This window comes from Lissotriton vulgaris, chromosome 1_1 (assembly GCF_964263255.1).
Source record: "Lissotriton vulgaris chromosome 1_1, aLisVul1.2, whole genome shotgun sequence".
Classification (NCBI taxonomy): domain Eukaryota; kingdom Metazoa; phylum Chordata; class Amphibia; order Caudata; family Salamandridae; genus Lissotriton; species Lissotriton vulgaris.
The window spans coordinates 2,043,295,338-2,043,309,265 of NC_141685.1; the positions used below are offsets into that span (position 1 = coordinate 2,043,295,338).

The window sequence follows — 13,928 nt, forward strand, 5'->3', positions numbered from 1 at the left end:
CCTAGACCATAGATAAATACATGCATAAATAACAGAGGCTAAAAGTACTCAACTGGTGCTTCTAAAATACACCTACCCCGGTGTACCTAACTTAAGCTTAGTACGAGGGAAGAAGTAAGTGAGGTGTAGCATAAATGTAGTATTCTTTTGCCAAGAATCTGTCCAAGATTTCTCTTAGGGGCTAATCAGCTCCATACCTTAGTTTAGAATGGAGAAGGTCAGTCTCGGGACTTCGACTGGATTTCTCGGCAGGAGAAAAGACAGCGTCTCTCTCAGTGCGTCTGCTGGAGGGTGGGCTTCCTTCGGCACTTGCTGTAGCAGGATACGTCGGGCAAGTAGATAGTCGAACTGCTCCAAACCACCGTGTGTTTGCTAAGGCAAGTGTGGGCATATTTATACCTTGAAGTTGCCGAGTTTGACGTAAAGGTGGATATAATAACGTCATCAACGAGTCTCAGTTCTTTGAAAACTCCATGAGTTCTTGGACTAGTCAGTTCTCGAGCAAGGGAAAGTCCCTAGCTGCTGAAGCCAAGTTTTCCAAGAAATCGTTGTAGATTTTCGGAACTAGTGGAAGTAGCCCTGCCGTTTTTGGACTGCATGAGCTATGTCTAAATATGTTTATGATTCTTATGCCTATATAAAGACATAGTGATTTATACCTATAAAAGGTCATGAATCGGGAAATTTACAATAGTGTCCTAAAATAGTTTACAACACATTGACCCCCCAGCTTATTGCAGCCACTGTTCTACTTGACATCACCAAGGTGTTTGACTGCCGGAATGGCCATATCTTTTCTAACTCTCTGCTCATATCACGGTTAGCACCTGTTTTATTCGCTTGATCAAACTACTTTATGCTTTATACAATGGCGACATTAGTCCTCCTCCTACTATTCTATGGGCTCCAGACAGGGCTGTCCATTGTCACCCTTAATATTCGCAATTACAATTGAATTCTTAGCAGCCAGGTTACGACAATGCCACTTGCATAGAAGGATACCAGTTTCCATGTATGTGGCGATGCTACAGTATACGTCTGAGACGTCTCTCCTATAATCCAAGAGAACATCTGATTTGGCGTGCCAGCAGAGATCATCATTAATTGGTCCAAATCTATTATATTCCTGCTTACCCCGGCAACAAATAAGTTTGAATCTGAATATCCACTGTAGTGGGCAAAAAGAAAAGGCCTGTTATCTTTAAATATGTCTCAGCAGCAACACTGATGAACTCTAGCAAGCAAATTTCGCCAAGTTAATTACTTCGCTGGAAGGACATGTACCGGCCTGGTCCAGACTGCCATTATCCTTAGTGGATAGAATTGCAGTTGCAAAATCGTAGTACTCTCCAAGTTTATTTATCTTTTGATTAATATCAACATTACACTCAAAGAACATTTTCTCACGCGTCTCCGATCCAAGCTTCAAACCCTGTCCTCGGCTGGACACTTTAGTATGGTGGTCTAGGTGGCCCTGTTATGGACCTATACTTTCAGTGCATGCAATCACAGTTCACCCACTTGCCTATTCCATCTGCAGAGTCCTACAAGGTTGCTCACTGCTCTATATCTGTCTCCCCACCAATCTCCCTCTGCAAACAAATGAAGGACGGAATGCTGAAAAAATCATACATTCACCCCCAGTCAAGAGATCTTGGTGAAATCCATTGTTCTTTTGCTCACCATGCCACCCCAGTTTAGACCCAGCCACATGCAAATCAGTCTTGACCCTGTGTCTCATTGGAACAGTCCAGACCGAACTGCCAAACCAGGTCCTCCCTGGACCGCAAGTAAGCATCCTGGGACCAGTTTCTGGGGTGAATGTATGACATTGTTATGTATTCTGTCAATTGTTCTTTTTGTATTTGTCACGCCGAGTGGGACAGGTATGCCCAGACATGGGTCCCGTGCTCTCCATGCCACTGGAGTCGAGCTATCCTACCTGATGAGGGCTGACAACCCAAAACCGGTCTCAGGCTGCTTGTTTCCAGTCCAGGGAGGACGTGGCCTGGCATTTCGGGCTGGATTGTTCCTATTGGGCGCAGGGTCAAGACTGATTTGCATATGGCTGGGTCCAAACTGGAATGGCAGGGTGAGCAAAAGAAACATGGATTTAGGCCTAGATCTCTGTACTGGGGTGAATGTATGACATTGTTCAGCATTCTGTCCATCAATTGTTCTTTTTACAACAACCTCGCACAACTACGAGTGCGTGCTCGACTGGATTGCCTCTACGCGCCGAGCTTACACCTGGCTAGAAACCCTGTGCTCTCCGCCATGAATGACTGATGCCTGACATCAATTACATCACACACACTTTTGGTGACCTCTGCTCGAACCTCCCATCACAATGCATTGTGGATGATCGATCCCATACACCCATAGAAGTTCTTATGTGCCATTCGCTAGGCACTGCTTTTCTCACGTTGCCCAGAGCCTTCCACAAGGCCCCACCAACACTCCATGTGTTAGATGCATTGATAATAAATATGTTACAGTGTAAGAGAGGGTGCCTTTGTGTGTTTCCCAGGAGTTTGCTTGGGAGGCAGATGTGGAACCTCTTCTCACTGTGTAACAGTGGTGGAATTGTGCTTAATCTGGTACCTTCTCCCCGAATTTTAGACTTAGAATAATACAAGTCTGCACAAAATTAACAGTTCTTCTGCCCAGTTATAAAGGATGGGGCTTTCAGAGGATGTACAGTGACTGAGATGTGCTGCAAATTCAGAGACTTTTCTTCACCTTGCTTATCGTGTTCATTGGGGAGCCACTAGACGAAGTTGCAGTGAAAATATCTAGGTTCGGACTTAGTGCTTTTACGGAAGTCAAAAATCTCATGGGCGGACAAAGCTGCAGACTGTAGCCAACGAGTGCTCTATGAGCTTGGATATCCCTTCTGCGTTGAGCCGCTATACAGGATTTGCTGCTATGGAGAACGTAGTGAGAGCTAGTGTGAAGTCAGGCCGACCACCAATCAGCTCTCCAGCTCTCAGAGCACTTTTTGACATATCATTTCCAGGCCCCAGGTTTTTAATTTGGGCTATCTGAGCACCTTCAGCACCACTTTCTAGGGCCCAGTACTGGAGGGGCACCACGTGGAGGATTAGAACTCATTCATTCTGGGCCCAGATGCAGGTTCATGAAGGGTGGAGCCTTTTCTATCTTTGCGCCTCTGATCAGGGCAACAGCCACCTAGCCCTTAGAGTCACTCTTGAAATCTTGGGTTCAAGCAGTAAAAGAGGTACCCAGCAGGAAGGTGATTCTCTTAGGGCACAGGGCAGGCTTCAGCCTGATGGGATATCCTCTGACGTACACAGCAGGCCATAGGCTGCAGAGCAGTCCTGATAGGTCCATAAGTAAACCGAAAGGTGAGTTTGAGAGCCCTGTTTTTATACCTGGTACCTCCTTTGAAGTGCAAGAAACAGGTTGAGTCCCCACTTCCCTCGAGAAGTGTCTGGAATTTCCTGCCTTCCTGTCTGGAGTCACAATAGGGTAGTGTGAAGTTCTTTGTGTGTGAGCTGAGGCAGTGTTCCTGTAGTGCAAGTAAGGCTGTGCACAGCCCTGCCCTCACCCACAACCTGCCGTGGATTGGCCACCCTGCCAAGACATATCCCTTCCATTGTGTTATTGTCTGGGAAGAATACACAAAGGCCAACTACATCTAGTCGTGAGACCTAGGAAACAGGCTGCAGGCACAAATACCTAGGACCAGAAAGTGGCGACTTTCTAAAACTGCAAAACATACAAAATGATGGACGGAATCTTGCACAATTGAAAAACATTCACCCCCGTCACAGATCTTGGTTAAATCCGTCGTTATTTTGCTCACCAAGCAAACCCCAGTTCAGACATGGCCATATGCAAATCAGTCTTGACCCAGTGCCTCATGGGAACAGTCCAGCCCGAACTGCCAAGCCATGTCTTTCCTGGACCGAAATCAAGCATCCAAGGACCAGTTTCTGGCTCATCAGCCGTCTTCAGCCAGGATAGCTTGACTCTAGTGGCTTAGTGAGCAAGGGACCCACGTCTTTGCATACCCTTCCCACATAGGGTGAACAGCAAAACACACAAAATGATGGACGGAATGTTGCACAATGGCAAAACATTCACCCCCAGGCACAGATCTGAGTTAAATCCATCAGTATTTTGCTCACCAAGCCACCCCATTTCAGACATGGCCATATGCAAATAAGTCTTGACCCTGTGCCTCATGGGAACAGTCCAGCCCGAACTGCCAAGCCATGTCTTTCCTGGACCAGAATGAAAGCATCCTAGGACCAGTTTCTGGCTATCAGCCGTCTTCAGCCAGGATAACTTGACTCCAGTCGCTAAGTGAGCAAGGGACCCACGTCTGGGCATACCCTTCCCACATATGGTGAACAGCAAAACACACAAAATGATGGATGGAATGTTGCACAATGGCAAAACATTCACCCCCAGTGACAGATCTGGGTTAAATCCATTGTTATTTTGCTCACCAAGCCACCCCAGTTCAGACATGGCCATATGCAAATCAGTCTTGACCCTGTGCTTCATGGGAACAGTCTAGCCCGAGCAGCCAAGCTATGTCTTTCCTTTACCGGAATCAAGCATCCTAGGACCAGTTTCTGGCTATCAGCCGTCTTCAGCCAGGACTGCCATTTTCAGAATTATGACTCAAAATCCTACTTTGGCATTAAAGAGGATTTAAAATTACAATTCCTTAGACACCAGACATGCAATTTCCACCTAATCCCAAACAAAAGGTATAACTTATTAAATGTAATAAGGTATCCTATGGGAGGGATAGGTCTCACAGTAGTGAAAAGTGAACTTGTGAGTTGTTCCACTACCAGGACATGTAAAACTTAAAAGTACATATCCAACATTTTAAGTACAGTGCAATCTTCCCTATCGGTTGTTTAGAGCCTACCATAAGGCTGATCTAAGTGTATTAAAAAGGGAGTTTTAGGCTTGGCAAAAGGTTTATTTTGCCAAGTCGAATTTTAAATTTAAAACTGCATGCAGGCTGCAATGGCAGGCCTGACACATGTTTTAATGGGATATTTAAGTGGTAGCACAATGAGTGCTACAGGCTCACAAGTAGTAATTACTTTACCAGCCCTGGGTATGTTATACCACTTTACTGGGGTATGGTGAGTAAATTAAATATGCCGTTCAGTTGTAATACAATTTTACCATGTTATGGGTAGTAAGCACAAACACTTAAGCACTGGTTAGCAGTGGTAAAGTGCTCAGATTCCTAAGGTCAACAAAAACTAATCAGCAAACACAGGATGGTAGAAGGCAAAATATTTATCTGTGAGCCTGCAGAGAGGGACAATTCCAACAAGGAACAAATATGAAATTGCCTATTTTTGGATTATCCTTAGAACAGTTATGGAAGTACATTTTTTTTTACTATATATATATACGGCTACGGCTGACCCAGGACCATCTCACCTTCAGGAAGCAGCTCAAGACGTGGCTGTTCGAGCAGTAGCGCCACCCCCCACCCCCGGAGCGTTGAGACCCTCACGGGTGTGTAGCGCGCTTTACAAGTACGATTGATTGATTGATCAGCTGTCTAGCTTATGCCGATGATGTAATTATCTTTTCACTGACTCTATCAGGTCTCAAATTTCAGTTGTCAAACATAAAGGAAATCAAATGTGAATACAGTTTAAAAATCAATCCTTGGAAGACCAAAGGCATGTTGTTTGGCAAGTCTCGAAACCAGTTAAGGCTGAGAGGCAACAATTATATCTCAGAAGAAGACTACAACTACTTAGGTCAAGCTGTCGATAAGTCTGTCATGGTCAGATCATATTTCAGGTATGAAAACTAAAGCCTAGGTCATTGCACAATCAGTTGAGTGAATGTTTCACATTTACAGAAGTCGGGCATTTGTCAATCCATTTATAGATTCCAAACCTACTCCGTCTTTATTCTATGCCTCCATCGCCCTTCAGGATAATTAACGACTTGAAAACAATTTACATAAAAGAACTAAGATTTCTTATTAACCTTTTTCCATTTACCTCTCATAGCAAACTAAGACTAGAATCATCCTAACATCATTAACTGCAAGACATAAATTGAATTTCGTGTGTGACTGTATCCTGGCCAACAAAGACTTCTTAAGACACCTTATATGCAAAAAGTTAATGAGTACGAAAGGATATACCATAGAATTGATGCTTACTGTTACAAACGAAGCCATTACCAAGAACCTCACAAAGTTGCCTTGAAAAAAAATAGTACACTAGCCGACTTGATCACTCTACAGAAGTACAAACATGCAAACTACACAGATTTATATACATGCATGAATGAGAAATACTTAGCATGTACTCTAGAGCTTATCTGTAAATATGAGTGTCTAAGATTCTGTCTCATTTATATTCCAATATCCCAATTCGAAGACTAATGGAATACACAGTGTCTACCCTCAAAATCGGCACCTATGTATTAACAAGGACGAATCCATAGAACACACTTCTTGCCTATGTCCATTGCTATTGGATCTAAGGAAGAAATATCTGAGGACCACATTCATCGTTTGCCAATTGCAGGACCATCCAGGAAGCTATTATGTACTGCTGTTCTGCAAGTGACAGCCAATTTATTGGAAACTTGACTAAATATTAGCTCTTATGTTTTCTGAAAAAACAAGCAGGAATATTGCACAATGATCACTTTACAGAAGAGTCCCCCTGCTGCGCAGAACTTTCAGTAACTGTTTTAATTATTCAAATAATTATTGTAATTGATATTTTATGATCTTTAAACAATAGAAATGTTTACTTAGTGCCTGAATAGACCGTCATCACTAGATGATTGGCCAACTTCTTATGCAATGATAAAAGAATAATGCAAATGATAATGCAGCAGATACATCTAGTGTTCACCTTGAACAGGAAGATTCATATTTTCAAGTAGAAACATTAAATCCCAAATAATAAATATGAGTTCCTACCTGGGGTCCAGAGTTTCCGGCAACCCTAAAATATGCAACTCTGCAGATTGATAAACAATACATGGTTTGCTCTCCTACTGTGCAATCCAGTATACTGTATATTGGTATCCTCCTGGATGGGGAACACTAATTTGAAGTTTCTGTTAATTAGTCTCTTAAATGGAGGAACATAAGAAAATGACATGGCAATTGGCATGGGAGCCCAACAGAAAAGAGGGCCACACTATAGGAGCATGTATATGCATAGAGGGACACATGGTAGAAACCCACACTTACTACAGCAAGAATGCGACCAAAAGCAAACAGTGAGAATTCAGCCAAATCAAGAATGATAACAAGGTACCCAAATGAAAAATGCCTCTTGTAGAAGAGGCAGATGACAGATTCAAGGAGGGTCTGCCAATACTGCTAAGGGACATTTCTAAACAGCTCACACCAACCTGACACCAAGGAGGAGGGTTGTTGAGGAGGGATTATTCTGCACAGCTGGAAAAACATAGCGGCGACAAATGGGTTTTTACAACTGTCAGACAATGATACTGTATTGAATTAATACACACTCCGCTAAATATAAAATCGCAAAAAGACAAACATGAAAACAATTTTAAGTTGCTTTGCGAACACATATGTGCAGCTTGTTCCCAGGATTTCAGTAGAATATTTGATGATTAGCCTGATCTTTCCGACCAGTGTGTGCCCTGTTAACCCAGTCTAACTTTAGGATTTCAATGTAGATTTAATGGCAATTTTCTATTACCTCTTGGAATTTAATGGAAAGAACTATGATTCATGAGGAAGTGCTAAATCTTATAGAGATGGGCTTTCCTCAACTATAAGAAAACTATGATGCAGAACATTCCCCTAATGGATTCTCCTCAAGATTAAGCATATCCTCCAGAAACCAGAGGATTTTCCCTTGCCACCCAAAGTTAACTATAGGCCTGAGTGGGTGAAACAAATATTAATGATCTTGGAGATAAAGTTACTTTAATAATTGTTCTTTAAAAATAATAGTCAACCTTTATATAGGTTTGCATATGTATCTGTAACAGCCTATAATTGATGTCTGTAAATAAAGCATCATGTTTTAACAATCTTTCTTATTCAATCATTTAAAAAAAAGAAATATGTTGTTTAACAAATTCTTATCATACAATGTAGGACAAAGAGGAACACAGTAGTCCAAGTGTTGTACTGCACTGATTAAGCACATAATTAGTAACAGGCACGCAACTTAAATCAACTCTGGCACTGTTACAGCCTTGTGATGTACATGGATAGACAATATACATAATCCAATAAATCACAGTTTTAAGTTTTACTCTCTCAGTCTGTCAGTATATCAGTATCCCGGAACTCTCGCCAGGCTCCCCACACCTGTTCACACCTTCTGGGGCAACCCCTACTCCGATAGCTCACTTCTTCCGCCTTCTGACACCCGTCAAGGTCCACCTCCTATTCTGCTACACTCGGGGAAGATTCACACCTCATCTTCCTGCAACATTACGTTTTGCCACTCAGGCTGCCATCATTACCCAAATATTTTGATAACGTGACCAATCCCCCCCATTTCCACAGCTAATAAAAGCCATTTGGCGTCAAGAGGCACCTGTAGGGCCACAACCCTTGACATCACTCCCGTCACTACATGCTAGAATACCTGGATCACTGGGTACTCCCTCAAGATATGAAAGGAGGTTCCCTCTTGCGTGCAGCCCCTAGTCCACTGCGACGTGTCAGCCTTCCCAAGGCTGTGCAGAAGAGTCCATGAGTAACATGACCTATGTAGGATCATAAGTTGGACTAGTCTGAACCTGGCTCGAATAGCTATTTACTGTGCACCCTGGAGAGCCTCAGTCCATTTGTTATCTAGTTCACCTAGGTCTTCCGTCAAAGCGTTTCTTAGGGCTCCCAGCAGGTCATGGGAGTTATTTATCAATTTCCGGTAAAATGTCAAAACCCCTTTATCAGGTATGGGTTCAGTGAGCAAATGGTCTTCCAAAGGTGATGCATCAGGCAGGTCTGTACCCTCAGGAATGTGTATGTGCAGCGCATGGCCCATCCTAAGATAGCGAAAATGTTTGGTTTCCAACAGCTCATACTCCTGACGGAGGACATCAAACCTTATCAGGGATCTGTCTCTCTACTTGTCACCCAAATGTTCTGTACCTATTGTCACTCTTGAAGAGAAGCTTGTTAGAGTGCTGACTTCACAGAGCAGGTCACTGTGCCACCGAGGGCTAAGCGCTGTAAGTTTGTCTTTCCAACCCAAATATCCACTAGCCTCCCTACAGAGCCTGGTTACTATCCCCATGTGTGATTGAAATTTATTTTCCAATTTCCGACAGTAGAGGATGGCCTCCTGATTACCATCTCTAATTGCATCTCTATTGACACGATAAGCCAGTTCCTGTCTCTAAAAGAAACCCCACTCGTTGACCACCAATAGCTGTGAGGTTCAGTAGCATTTTCTAATGGCTGGGATTGCAATCCCCCCATTATGTCTTTCTTATTTCTAAGAGATCTGGTTAGTCCTTGGAGAGGCTGACTTTTAAGTTTCGAGACTCTCATGTAAGGAACGGGAGCCAATTTGTCTGCTTGAAAACCTTTATTTGCAGTATCCTTGTGTATTCAGTCCCTTGGCTTTCTGCAATTCCTCTTCTCTCCACCCCATCTGTTTCTTTTCCATATTCTTATGGGGACTAGCCCAGTCTCTGCTCACTGTTTTCTGGATATGTTCCTTAGTTTGTCTACCTAGAAGTGACCCTTTGCACTAGGTTTTGAAACAAATTTCACAGCTTGTTGAACTTCTAATAATTATTTTAATATAGTAGATGTTGGTTTGTTTGCCTTCAATGGTTTCCTACTCAGCTTACCTCCATGTGCTGTTATTTCTTTTCTTAACCTAATTTCATTTATGTTTGAGAATTTGTATAGCGCACAACTCCCTCTGCAACGGGGCTACCTAGCGCTGAGCCTATAAACATAGGTACAGAGACTGCATACACCAGAGAGGCAAGGGAGAAGCTAGTTGGAGAAGAGCCTTGTCTTAAAGAATTTTCTAAAGTGCAAATGGTTCTGTGTATTCCTGAGTGAGAGAGGCAATTTATTCCATAAGGTCGGGTCAAAGCTGGGAAGGAGCAGCCTTCCGCTCTTGCCCTCTTAACCTGGGGAACAGTGGGCAGATTAAGGTTGGCCGATCGAAGAGGTTGGGTTTGGCAGATAAGGGGTTATAAGATAGTCGAGAACAGTGACCCCCCTAAAGGTTCTTATGGGTGATAGACACGGTCATAAAGTGTATGCACTTTTCCACAGTGAGCCATGTATCTTCTGAAGAAGCTCAAAGTCTTTTCATGACATCTTTGTTTGCTCTTAGATATTGGACTTTGCAGTAATCAATACGGAACAGAATCAAAACTTGAATAATGGTTTGCCTAGTAGGGGGGTCCTAAAAGGTGCTGATGGATTTGAGGCTTCACAGGAGCCTGAAACCGGTGCTCGTCAGTGATTTGGCTTGGGCCTCAAAGGCCAGAGTGTCGTTCTGCCAGACTTCTAGGTTTTTAATGACCAGTTTGGGCTTGGGAGGTGGACCAAGGGTAATCTGCCACCAGTGGTTTCCCCAGGAGTGAGTGAATTTACCCAGCAGAAGAATGTCAGTCTTTTTGGCATTTAATCTCAAGCATTTATTCACTTAGCAACCACAAGCATTCCTTGATATTACCTGTGTTCATTCCTCGCTTCTGGTATACTGTTTGCCACTCTTAACCATGTTTTCATTTTCTGAAATTATTATTAACCTGACTGAGCATGAACGCTACTAGAGTGCTCTGTCTGTCTTTTTCATAGTTATTGTGTTGATATCCCTTGTTTTGAGAGGCAGTCCTCAACATATAAAACCTCATCCAAATAAACAGTGTACCATAACTCCTTCTACCATTTACATTTACAGGCATAACTGACTGGAGTCTGCCAAGAAAACTTTCACATTTTCTTTTTAGATGTGGCTATTTGACTATAAGAGAAATTGTTCTAGGGACCAGTTTAAACTGAACCCAGTCGTGGAACCAGCTATTACCATTGTACCTAGAGGTATAATGTTGCGGTCTTTGCAACCATCCAGACCTTAAGCAGGTTATCTAACTCCAACAATGAGAGAAGTGGTCCAAGTTATCTGACCCTGTTGCAGTTGCCCGTATAGAGGTTTTTTAAAATGCATTGATTTGCCCACCAACTAAATAATCCCATTCTTAATTAGACACCTTATGGTAGAGGATAAGAGGGGGATTTCTGAATGGGACAAGTTGTGCTGTACTCTAGACACATGAGGTAGGCAATAGATTAAGAGCCATGCTGTCAGTGTGCAATGCAGGTTTCTTAAAGTACATTCCAGTGCATAAGTTGCAAAAGAGCTCTACTTTTGTGTTTGAACGTATTTACTGATATTATTTTGATATCTTGTTTGTAACAGTCTAAAATAGATTGCCTTCACATGTGTAATGCAGTTAGACAGCATCCCAGTAGGTTTTAGTCTAGGTCTAGGAGCAGAAAAATTTGTTTTTTAGCATATGTTCCTGCACACAAGCTTAAACTTTAGAATTAAGTCCTACAGTAGAGGAGGAACGTGGAGCACCTTTTTAATAGTGTTATAATAGCAACACAGTGATGAATGATGGGGGGAATCCTTAAAAACTGACTTCATTTTATAGTCATTGAACCGTTTTTATTTCATCTACTTAACTGATTAAAGTCTTTGCTTTTCTGTTTTTAAGTACCTCAGAAGGTGTCTCTTGAGCCAAAGTTTATTTTAGCTACAACTATTTAAGAACTGCCCTATTTGTGAGAGAATGCCTCTAGCAACAAGTCATTTATGTTTGAGACTTCTTTTTTTCTGAATAAAGAGATGTTTTCAAATTAGAATTTACACTCTCTTAGGAAATGCAATTCCTATGCTGACAAACCATATTACTTTGGAGAAGTTATCAAGACAATATAGTTTCACGTATACCCATTGGAAGACACGCCTTTATGTGAGAGTGTTAGATTCAGTTTGTTTCGGATAGGAATCCTATTTTGTTGTTGGGATAACTTCCCTATTGGGACTGCTACCATCGCGTATTTCTTACCTTCTCCTCACGTGCATGTGTCGCTGACTGAAATTTGTAGCTGGTAATTGGTGACAATTTGGAATAATAAGGAAGATTTGGTAATGATTTTCCAACTAGTATTCGGATTATTGAAGTTATTGGTAGAATGAATATTCTGGATGATCCTCCTTGCTTCAAGGGGATTCCTATAATATAATGGTAACAGAAATCTCTCGAAATTAGTCTAAGCGTCTTAGATCACTAATTTGAGCTCATTGATCATTCTCTCCAACTCCAAAAAAAAGTGGTTGCACATCCAAGCTGCACATCGGCAGTCTAGGAGAAGAGCAAGCAATTAACAAGGATTGACATCTCAAGCACTTTGAACAGATGCCCTTCCGCTCTGCATTTACGTTCTAACTAAGGACTTTTAGCAAACTTTTGGGGACACAAAATCAGCAAGATGATATTCTGAGTAGACACAATGCACAATATTATATGTGTGTTTCATTCTAAGTTTGTAAAACAGTCAGCGGGTAACTCCAGATTTACATTTCAGAAATGAATTGCTGCAACTTAATATTCAAGAAGAGAGTTTTTCATGCCCTTTTCTCTGAATTTTTTAATAGGCAAGACTTACGAATGCATGATTTATCATTTTTGTTTTTTGCTCTTGCGTAATTGAAGCTGACACTGCCCAGATCTATTCCAGACAAACAAAGCTCAACTAACTCTCGACCTTGAGGGTAGGTTTTAAATCTCAGCACACCACCCTGTATGTAACAAATTCAGTTATTCCTGAAGTCCTTTAATGTGACTATGTAACACCTTCAGCATGAAGGTTCTTGCGGAGGCTTAGACACCATCCACAAGACCCTTTAATTATAGACATTGATAGAAAATGAACATTCACATAGTGAAATTTGTCCTTTAAGGAGATATTTCTCCTGTAGATGTTCTTGGCAGTATGCAATCTTTCAAAGGTTTCTGACCACTGGGCATGCCCCAAGCTGTTGATTTCCTTATGTGTTGCAAGTAAAATGATGGCACGTCTTTATTCCCCCATTTTGTTTGCAATGTGCTAATAACTACAATATTAGCAATGTGAGCTGCAGAGCAGTTATCAATTTGCAGTGTCCCTTTAGTAGATCGGAACTGTTTTTGCAATCACAGAGCCTGTCTCTTTGGGAATAACAGGCTTTCCGTTTACAGAAACCATTCGTAAATCTTACCCTTAAACAATAGTCCATCCCATTGAAAGGATGCGGAAATGTAAGTTTGAATATCTTCATTGAAAATTGTTTATTGACATTAGTTCGCCATCTGGCTGTATTGTTAACAATTATTCGTGAGGGACTATTTAGCCACCTGTACCTTTCCTTAGAAGTAATTTTCTATGTTTATATGATACTATCAGTTTGTCTATTTTCCCTCAGACTGAATTGCATGCCAATCAATCTCTGTGTATTATACAGATTAACATTGGGGGTTGTTATCATTTGAAATGAAGAGATGCCTCAAGCATGTAGACAAACATTTGTGACTTATTGTACTCTACAACAGGCCAAGCTATAACACGTAGGAATGTCTACTATCAGAGGACTATTCATGCTTTACTGGGTCAGACAAAGCCAAGTTCACAAGAGGCAAGGAGACAAAAGCAGTACACTTGTATCAAGGGGGGGGATGTTCCTTTTTGTATGTTGGGGACAATCCGTTGAGACATAATGGCATTGGTACCTATTCTTCTGGCAAAGATTGCCATGGATGCCTTTTGCAGCTCTCTTCATACATATTGCAGACATAGCTGTCTTTATTCTGGTGATGGTTTGATTCTTAGGTTGTCAAATATCCCTCGGGAAATTGAGAAAAACCAAGGGTGGTGC

At 41.9% G+C, this 13,928-nt stretch overlaps 1 protein-coding gene across 6 annotated transcripts in view; it reads left to right on the forward strand.

The window, feature by feature from the left end:
- C2CD5 (C2 calcium dependent domain containing 5) overlaps positions 1-13,928 on the forward strand; it is a 915,439-nt gene that overhangs the window by 701,117 nt on the left and 200,394 nt on the right. The window lies entirely within an intron of this gene.